The following is an 11105-nucleotide window of genomic DNA, read 5'->3' as shown; positions in this document are numbered from 1 at the left end:
AAAAAAATCCACCTCAGAAGTCTCAAAAAAAAAAACAGGTGGACTTGAATATCGGAGTTAGCCTACCTCACGAGACCTCAGTCCAACAAGAATCAAAGGGTTGACTGTTCGCGTGTGTTTTGGCTTTTCTGGGGCTTTTGCTTTATTGCAAGAGAAGCAGTAGCTTCAACAAGGTGTGTTACAATGAGAACGTAAGAAGAAAATAATACATAGCAAACACTGAACGATATGTAAATTGAACTCTCATTCAACCCCACCTTTCCTTCGCTCATTTATCCTCCTCTTCTTCTGAAATTGGGCACCTAGTTTGGAGTTATACAGTGCACAATGCGTTAAAGCTCTGCAGTTTGCGATGAACCTCATAAAAGTTACAGTGTTAATTATGTTAAGACATTGAGCTTAAGGGTTTATGTACAATTGGTGTCCATAGTCTTAAACTGTTAAAAATGTTGCAGTCCGTTCTTGTTTTTTTTTTTTTTTTACCTTGAAAGAGAAACTAAGCTTATTTCGGAAAAGGAAACCCAATTTCAGTTTTAGTTTCATCACAATATTTTAAATGTGGGGTTTGAATGTTAAAAAATCATCAGGTAAAACCCTATGGTTCCTGTGCTCATGTACCAGCTCTATAAGGATCACTGTGAAGAGTGGCGACCTTCGAGATATCTACAGGAACCTTCTTGGCATTCAGCAACAACATTAATTTGATCTTGTCAGCATTGAGGACAAGTTTCAGCGGCACAAGTGTGAGCTGCACCACATCAAAAAGTTTCCGCAGAGATTCAAGCGCTTTTGCAGGGGTAGGTCCAAAGCAAAAGATAATTGTGTCGTCAGCATAGAGTTGAATATTAGCATCTGTGAGATTTGATCCTTGTTCATTAATATGTCAAATGAAAAGGCCATGTTTGTGTGAGTAGTTGGCAACCAGTCCAGGATGCACTGCCCTAACTCAGCTGGGGTAGACCCCAGCTCACCTGCAAGCTATATGAGGACAAGCGCTATAGAAAATAGAAGTTCGTATACCCACAATACACTCCAGTTCTCAAATCCAAATGATAGCCTTACAGATTAAGACTGTGGAGAACAATGAATAACATAATGAGAAGGAATTCAAATATGCATGCATCCTTCAATTGAGACCAAAGGTGTGTTTATGACTAAACCTTATGACATTGCAAATTACTTTAATAGTTACTTTACAAAAACTGGGGATAAATTGTGGGATGTCAAATTAACACAGTGTCTAATAATATTATTAATGAGAGTCTTATGACAATAAACCTTCTGCTATTGATAACCTAAACTGTAAACCGCTCAGAATCAAAGCCAACTATATATCTAAGCCATTAGCTCATCTATGTAACAAATGTGTAGAGTAAGGCGATTGCACGAGTAGTTGGAAAGTAGTTAAACTAAAGTAGCTGCAGAAGGACAAAAGATCCACCTTCAATGGTCCTCCCAGTCTTAAGTAAACCGCTAGATGTTTCTAGAAATGATCTTTCAAGCAATTATCTGTTTACGTGAAGTTACCTACAAGCATATACAGTAAATGCGGACATTCTACACTGCACTTGCACAAATGACAGGCTTGAGTGGTTGGTGATGTTGGACTTCAGTTTTGCTTTTGATGTAATTGACACACATACTATTGCTTCATGATGCTTTGATTTGACTGTTCTGTCTTGGATGAAGTTATCTGTCAGGGAGAAGGCAGAGAGTTTATTTAATGGAAGTTACCCTGATAGTACTGTATTGCAGTGTGGGGTACTTCAGGAGAGCATGTCAGGTCCTCCTTTATTTTCTCTTTTTCCAAATTACTTGCCACTAGTATTCGATAAATCCAGGTTGGTTATGTATGCTGCTGATTCCACATTGTAAAGTACAACTCCTGCATACTGCATATTAAATTACATATTGAATGCTGAGCTTGAGGTAGTCTCATTCTGGGTAGACAGGAATAAATTGGTGCTGAAAATTAATCTAACAAAATCCATGGTGCTCCGGTCTATTGTAGACATACGTTTAACAGTGATCCTCAACTGTGTTTATCTCTGTCATGAAAAACAGTTCAATGGACAAAACAAACTATATTACTGAGCATTAATTTGGATTTGAAACTAAGAGCACAATGATAATCAAGCAATTAAAATGGGAAATAGCCTTGCTATATATCAAGGAGACATTCCGTGTATATGATACAAAAGACGCAATCCAAGAACTAGTCCTGTCACACCTTGAAAATGGAAAAAAAGATTGTAGTCCTCTTTCCTCATCTTTTTTACAGGAATCATTTAAAGAAAAAAAAACAACCCTCCTGCGCCCCCAAACAAAAACAAAGACCTTTTCAGACCTAGTAGTGGATATATCCGGGACGGGATTGGAGGTTGACTACCTCCTTGGAGGCGCCGCTCTGGAGATTTCTGCATTGACCAACTAGGCTGACACCTTCACCGAAGACGTCTTCTTGCAGTGCTTCGTCTGACTGAATGGACTTGCACATTCTTTTAACTAACATTGTATAGCAGGGGTTTTCACTCCTGTTCCCCGAGAGCCGCTGTCCTGCCTGTTTTTCCTCTCTCCCTGCTACAACACATCTGATTTCAAATGAGCAGGATCGTTATTCAGCTTCTCAAGACCTTGCTGAGCGTGCTGGGGGAAATGAGTGTGACATTGATTTGTTTGTTTTTTGTTTGGTGGGTTGTTTCTCATTTCAATTGATCATTACCGTGATTTATTTGTATTTGTATTATTATTTTATTTTATTGTTTGTATTAAACTTTGTATTGTCTAGTTTTTCACTTTAATGGACCCCAAATATACAACTATTGTATACGGCAAGCGCTAATGGGAATCCAACAAACAATAAGCAATAAACAGCCTCCAAATCAAGAACACTCTCAAATAGATTTAAAATAAAGCAGATACTGAAGTTTGAATTGGATGGTAAAAATGGATTTCATTTGAGACAATAACTGCCCATCTTCATGAAACTTTCTTACATACACAACCCAGACCAAAATCTATAAGGAAGAATCAGTCGTAGCCAACTAGCTACCAAACCAACAAATGCAATTTATTTTCCTCACTTAAGAATTTGACCTTTGCTTAGGTTTGCGCTCTACTCAGAGACATTCCAGTTACACATCTTCAGTCCATGAGCCGAAACCACATTCGGCCTGCAAAGCAGCTGGCTTTTGTGTTACCATTAGTTACCATGAGAATCTCTGAAACAGTGACATCCAGTTTACCTGCACCACCTGAGTGGCCATGTGCGTGTCAGCCATAGGCGGTTTTGACTTTATGAGTTCGTCAACACACCATTTCATTGCAATTTAGTTTTTTTATATTATACATGAGGCAAAGCAAAATGTTTTGGGATAAATAAAGGCTACATAAAAACAAACTAAAAACCAACACAAGTTGCTATTTTAGTTTGCGTTAGCACAGTTCTTTTTCCTAATTTTACTCGTCCGATTTCACTATTTTCTATTTTCTATTAGCTTTAAACATGAGAAGCGTTATATAAGTGTTTCTCTCGTATTTATAGATACATTAATAGTATTCAAAGCGCAAGTATGCATAGTGTATGCAGTAGTTGTTGGTTCCATTTTAAAATGCACTATACATTTACAGATAAAAATGTCAAGGCCACGGTAATTCCATCCATCAATTTATGTGGCATCATTTATGATTTATAAACATGTGAGGAATGCTGGTACAAGTTGCATTTTTTAATTTATCATCTTAATTGTCTTTATTATTATTTTTACATACATTAAAGAATTGAGGCTGTAAGTACTTAAAAATGGAGTATAAGAGCAGCTGCTTGCCTGCAATTTCCATCCAATTAGTATATGGATAAAACCTGGCAGGGAATGCAGGAAGTGAAATCTGAAGTAAAAATGTGTTTGTGCATGTGTGTGCATGCGCATTCGTGCGCATGTGGGGGGTAATAAATCCCACCTTCCCACCCCCTCACCACAACAGGTAAAATGGTCTAGAACCGGCAGTGGTGTCAACTGCGCGTAGAAAGGAATGGCTAAACACTGTGTTACAACATATTGTATGTTCACGGTGCACTCTCACTCGCTACTAGTTAAGTCTCCACCCATGTGATGTAAATCTGAGCCAGCGCTCAACAAACAGCGGCCCCGATTTGCTCAGCGGGGTTAAGCCACTTTAACAGATTGCCAAGATGTCCTGACCTTCCGTGCCATGTGCTGGCATCTAAGAAACACGGCTGGGAACAATACAGACATCTGTAAAACCATTTGTAAATGCAAAACCCAGGTAAATGCATATATTCCCCACTCTACAGTAAAAAAAATAAATAAATCAAAATGTGTTTGCAACATTTATACATTCAAGGCATTGGCCAGCTCTCAAGCGTTATTCACCCAATCAGAACAGCAACTGCCTTGGTCATGTGTTCAGAAGCCACCATTCTTTAATAGAGTAAGAGATGAGCATCAGTGCTTCACAACTAAAAATATAATATTTCACTCAACTGGTCCTTAGCTTATTATTTATTTGCTACAAATAACATATCTCATTTTATCTGTCATTATCAGCAACCCATAATGTCAGGCAGAGAAATTAAATTCGCTTTAAATGGCCGCTGTTATCCAGCCATTGCCATTCACATAAAATGTTTAACGATACAGGCCCTGGTTTAACATTGGGTAAATTGGTGAGTAAACTAAGACAAGATCTTACTTATTCCAGTATGTATCCAGTGCTTCTATTCACACATGCCAACAATAAGATGCGACACTATCAAGGTATATGACGCAGGGCAGGGAAATGACTAATTGGGCTCACTTTGGACAATTGAATTTAGTGATGCACTGACTTCTGTTGCAAGCTGTTTATATGTACATCCATGGTTGTGTGTTGAGTTCATTTGAGGGGACAGCAACTTTACACCGTTCTATAAGTTGAATGTGGACTACTTTAGAATATAGAAAAGTGTTATTTCTTTATATAGAAATTGAAGGGTGTGCACCCTTAACAATCACATTATTTCAGTTGTTTGTTTTTACTTCTCCTCTCGAAAACATCTTATTTTTTTCCACTTCAGTTGAGCTGTACAGATTGTAAGTCACAATAATGGTATCACAAAAAAACGGCCATTTGAACGCGGATGGCTTGCGTTTTTACATCCATGGGACAAACTGCATTGATAAATGAAACAACTAAAGAAAAAAATCCAGAATCTCAGAAAAACTAAATACTGCTTTTAAAAGTCTTGGCCAAACAATATTTGGGAACCTGAAGGTACACATATTACAGTTTTTCTCCATTGGTTTGCTCCATTTCTTTAAACACAAAAGACATACTCAAAATAACATGGACAAATCCCCAAACATCTTGCAATTGTTCACAACTGGATGTCTTTTCTCTCTTTCATCAAATTGCAAATGTCTTTGTACGACTCAGTGCAAGTAGCCTACGATTCGCACGATGGGACCACGATTTTCCAAATGAATATATATTTCTGATCTAAACGTATTGGTTTTTAATGCTTCCCACTATTTATCTCCAAAACATGTCAGCATGATTTCATTGTCTAAGTCAGTGCTTCTCAATTATTTTCTGTTACGCCCCCCTAGCTAGAAGAAAAACATTTTGGGCCTCCATCGCACGATCCACTCTTCGTCGCAACCCTAAATAATAGCATTTCTCTATAAAATCGTTATAGGTACACCTCTGCATAACATCCTATCCTTGGTAACACAAAGAAAACAAAAATAAAGAGATATAGCTCAACTGACAAGAGTAACCTTATTAACATTGATTTTTAGACTGTAAAAGAAAAGATAAGTTTTTCAAAAATTAATAATATCCTTATTTAAGCTGTAAACATTTTTTGCCAGACTTATTGCACCATTTGCTGCTGAAAATAAAATTAAACAAAAACAATAAATAATAACAAATTCAAATTCAAATTGACCAGCAACATTAACACATGAGCACAATATATAAAACACTTTAACCTAAAATACAAAAATGAATAAAACAATTTGTGATGATTTTTTTAATCAAATGGGCAATGAGAGCGCCACTGCCAACTACTGGAGTGGGTGTGCAATTACACTATTGTAGTGTGGCAGGAAAAAAAGACACGTTTCCCAGAGTCACACGTGCCCCCTCAGCATCTCACCGCACCCACCCAGGGGGCCCCGCCCCACTATTTGAGAAGCACTGTTCTAAGTCATCGTCTGCACAATTGTCTGTTTCTATTGTCAAAATTAGTCAAGAACATAATACCATGAACACCACATGTGAATTTCTTGGAACATTTGATAAGTGTTCGTGGAATGGAGCTAGTACCACCATACTCTCCTATCTTCAATCGGATTGAGGATACGTATATTTTTTATTTATTTTTTGGTCTCCGGAGCAGTGTTCCGTGTGCCATGCAATTGATGCTGAATGCAAGGACATAATAGGGGATCAGTGTCGTGGATGGATTGAGACATTTTCGACATCACAAGGGAAAATATGGATGAAAATCTATGGCTAAACAAAGCAGTACGGGTATGGCCAGGAGGATGTGGATGGTGACAACAGCAACCAGTGAAAGTGTTCCTGTAGTTGTGAAACCTTTTTTACTGTTGTTCTGGTAAAAAAAAAAATACATTTAATTTTAAATTACAGTGAACAAAAGCATTACAACAATATATGTCTTTGAAAAACCACAGTATTTAGAAAAAAAAACATTAGCAAGGTTTATCTATTTAATTTTTGTCAAATTCGGCGGGCCGGATTAAAACGTTTAACAGGCCACATGTGGCCCCCGCGCTGTAGTTTGCCCACACCTGCTCTACGGTAAATTATGAAAGTTACTCTGTGAGTGAATAAATATGGTTACAATATCTTTGGCATATGTATGAGTGCAGTGTGTGTGATGTCAAACTTAAGAGGCTGCTCTGACTGTGAACCCTGCAAAAAAAAAAAAAAAACTAAAAAAACAGCATAGACCAGCATGGTTTCGTTGTTGTGCTGGTCTTGCTGGTGTCACCAGTAAACCAATAAGAGCATATCAGCAGCAGCAAAACAAAACAGCCAAGATTTGAAGAGTCAAATCTTTGTTCATTGGGTATTCTTCTCTACCATCTGAGCCAAAGTCGTGCAGCATGAAAACACAACAAAAACATGCTCATCTCTGCTTTTTGTTTTTCTTTGGGAATTTTTTTTTGTTTTATGCATCATTCCATTCTATTAAGCCTCGTGTGGATGGGTGGATCAGGTAGTGGATTGATGGATGGTGGAATGCATTCTGTTAGCTAGACCTCTGCCATAGTGACAAAAGATCGATGCATTTTGACTTGCCGTGCTTACGCAACGCCAATGAGACAATGCAACGGGGGACACTGACTTTAAGAGTCGTTTTGACACATGGCTAAACTGTTTTTTGATAAAGACATCAGTTTTTACAGGTGATTTGTGGTGTCCTGTTGAACCATCCGGGTTATTTTTTGGCAAAAGCACAAAGTTAATGCAAATGAACCAAATAAATTGAGAACGATTTTTACATTTCTGGTGGTAATGACTGTATACGAGAAAGGGATCTAGTTTGAAGCATGTATGAACAGTTTTGGGAGCGTTACGAGCTTTTGCTAATGAGCTGGCTTGTTACGCACCACTTTAAGACGGTTTGGCCTAATTATCTTTTCATTAAACATGTCATTTCGGTTTCAAGAAATTTGCCAAACCAATGGAGAAAAACTGTAATTGAGTTTGAAAGTGAATGGTGATGTAAACTTTCCCATCCAAGCACTGAAAAAGGCACAAATTCTAATGCTGAATGTACAGTATGCAGGGGGAAGGGAAAATAAATCACACTTAAAAAGAATTACCCTTGTTGGTGTGGACTTTTGCAACTGATTGTTATGTACAGGTAGATTGTTGGTTGTCTCCTATATATCACCTCCTATTGGCTTATATTGCGGTGTCAAGAGGATATGTCACTGTAAGAAAGAGACATCGGTGTAAATAATGAAATGAATGATGGCCTAATTCCATTTAGCTGCTTCACTTACAGGGTTTTTCTCTTGAGTCTTTGCACATTACAAGTGTCTCAACTGAGTGGGTCGATCAGGGCCATCATTAATATCAGGACCTAGCCTTGTCCCATCTGACACCAGTCAGAAAATGTTTGAAAAGAATAGTAGGATTTTTAATTATTTCACCAAACATGTTTAAATATATTTCATTGTTGAAATGTTTGAATTTTGCAATTAATACATGCACTAAATAACTGTAATTGTTTGTATGCAGAGCTGCACAGTTGTCAGCACCATTGTCCGTCAGGACACATAGCGACATCATCGAGTGTACATGTACCGACGTTAAGTATTCGTGATACAAAAATAAACTGTACCTGTGTTCCTTTACCATTACAGGAAGAATAATCTAGATGAATAAAAATGTGGATTATTTTGCAGAATTACATTTTCAATGTTGGAAGACAAACCACACAGTCGAGTCCCCGCCGCTCTCAAACTTGTCGGCCAAACAAGATTTTGTGAAGTTACATGCGTGGATAACTGGTCAGAATATAGCTGAATCATCCAACATATAGGTTTTTGTTGGAGGAGCACCAAAGGCTAGTATGCTAGACCTATGCCAGTAACTTGTAAATAAATACTTCACTAATTTCCGTCACAAACCACCCACAGCTTTACTATTCTACCTGTCTGTCTGTCTGTCTATCCATCAAGCTCTACAGCATGGTGCACAACTGGTTAGTGTGTCTCCCTCACATTCCGTGTGCTTTGGATTGCAATCATGGGTGCTCAGGCGTCCTCCAGCATTCCAATGCCATACATAATTAACAGCTATAAGACAGAAAAGACTCGAGAAATTTTTTTTGTCTCCAGTGTTCTTGTCACCATACATGGATTGAAGTAATTCAAAAGTAAAGAAACATTCAAGTTACATTACTTTAATATTATTGAATTTTGATTACTTCACCAACTACATTTTTAACAGGTAACGAGTAACTGTATTTATCCACTCAGCCGCAACTGAAATGACTAAAAACGTGCAATATGAGAGTTCACCCTCACGGGGGCGCTGGACTTTTTACTTTCGATAGCGTCTGGAGCGCGCACGAGGTCTTTAGGAGACTGCAGTCACGGCGAGATTTGACAGGGAACGCCCTCATTTACGAGTTGCTCCACCCAGAGAGCGTGCATGTTCGAAGGTGACTAAGTGACACTTAAAGGGGAAGTCAACCCCCTCAAAAAAAAAATCCTTTACAATAGCTCCACTCGTTTAAACAAGGCGTTCTGCTTAATATTGTAAGGTCCTGAATAGAAAATTTAAATAGTTTTTTCCAAATAGACAAATGTTTACATTTTTTAAAAATGTTAAGAATTGAGGAAGTAATTTTTTTTTAAACTAGCCAAATATTTACATTTTGTAAAAATGTTAAGAATTGAGGAAATCATGATATTTTAAAGGCTTCAAAAAGTGGACAATAATGTTGGGAACTTTCTCCATTGTTATAGTGGAATGGCCAGTGACTGAGTGTGCGGCTGTTTAGGGATAAGTAATAATAGCAAAGTGAAGCATTTTGAGTCAAGATTAGCATAGGGGACGACTAGATGTGCCATAAAAGCAATTTCAACAGTGCGACAACCGCCTGCCAGTTGTTTATTTTTCTGTGAGGAGTGCAAAACACACCTGTGCCACATGATAGCACAGAAATCTCACGAAAAATGGCAGAAAGCATTCCGTTGTCACATCCGTTTGTAGAATATGAATTAAGTAGCAATATCCACCCGTTTTTAATCGATCTCAGGGGGCGGCCATGTTGCAACTTGCTGTCGACTGTAAATGACATCAGAGTTGCTCGGGGCTCAGGTAAATGCCAATCACGGCTCACCTGTTTTCTTGGTTTGGTCATGTGACATTCGCAAGCTGAGCCCTTAGGCACTGTGATGCCATTTTCAGTCGACAGCAAGTGGCAAAATGGCTGCCCCCTGAAATGCATAAAAATGGGTGATTTTGCTGCATAATTCATCATCCACAGACGCAATATCCATCAGAATACTCTGCTTAGACTAGTGGGGGCCGTATAGAACATATTTTTATAAAGAATATTTTTGACGTGACTTCTCCTTTGGAACAATTATTATTGGAGTCCATCCAAGTACTAAAACACATCAAAATGCTTTGTCTATCATGATTGTTTCTAGTGTAGCTCTCTCTTCTCATGCAATGGACTATTGCATCGTTTTACTACACATTTACAGATTTTATTCAGCAATAGGGTTGAAAAACAAAATAGCTGGCGAGTTGTGAGGAAAATGACAGTTATCGCAGTGGAGCAAAGACGAGAAGGCGGGAGAAAAATATTTTTTATCAAAACTACTGGGTTTAGGCTTTTTCACAGTGATGCCAAATATGCACAACAGACAACGTAAGAGCCTTGCTTTCAATGTCAGCTGAGGATGATGCAGTAGAGATGAAGTGGAGAGTCACACAAGTGACACTTTTCATCACAATGTATTTAAGTGGTCCAGAAGGTAGACTACGTTGGAACCTTGCTCTGAATCACATTTGCTAAGTGACGTTGCTAATATAGGTACATAAAACTACACAGTGGATTTACTGTTTTGTCTACGTTTAACTTGGATACTGCTAGCCAAAAATGGTCGGCCCATCCCACAACCGTATTAAAATATTTATATTAGTATTATTACTACTACTTGTTATTGTACTTTAGTGCAATTCTTCTCACTTATTTTCTCATGCCCCCCCAAGCAAGAAGAAAAAAAATTGTGCCCACACCCCGATTAACTCTCCGCCGCAACTATAAATAGCATTATTGTTGCAAAACAAACGTATACCCTAGAGTTAATAATCACGATGCACAATGGACAATGAGAGCGCCACTGCCAACTAGTGGAGTGGAAGGGCAATTACACTTTATTGTAGTACAGCGGAAAGAAAATCATGTTTCACAGGGGTTCACGCGCCCCCCTCAGCATCCAGGGGGGCCCGCCTCACTATTTGAGAAGCACAGCGTCCGTGTATGAATGCCCATTAATTGTCCACTGTGGGGCATTTGCTCTATCACTGCTTTTCAAAAACCA

The sequence above is a fragment of the Idiotropiscis lumnitzeri genome, chromosome 4 (assembly GCF_059441095.1).
Source record: "Idiotropiscis lumnitzeri isolate Australia: NSW breed Sydney's pygmy pipehorse chromosome 4, RoL_Ilum_1.0, whole genome shotgun sequence".
Classification (NCBI taxonomy): Eukaryota; Metazoa; Chordata; class Actinopteri; order Syngnathiformes; family Syngnathidae; genus Idiotropiscis; species Idiotropiscis lumnitzeri.
The sequence above is the reverse complement of the archived record's forward strand: the minus strand, read 5'-3'. Positions refer to the sequence as shown.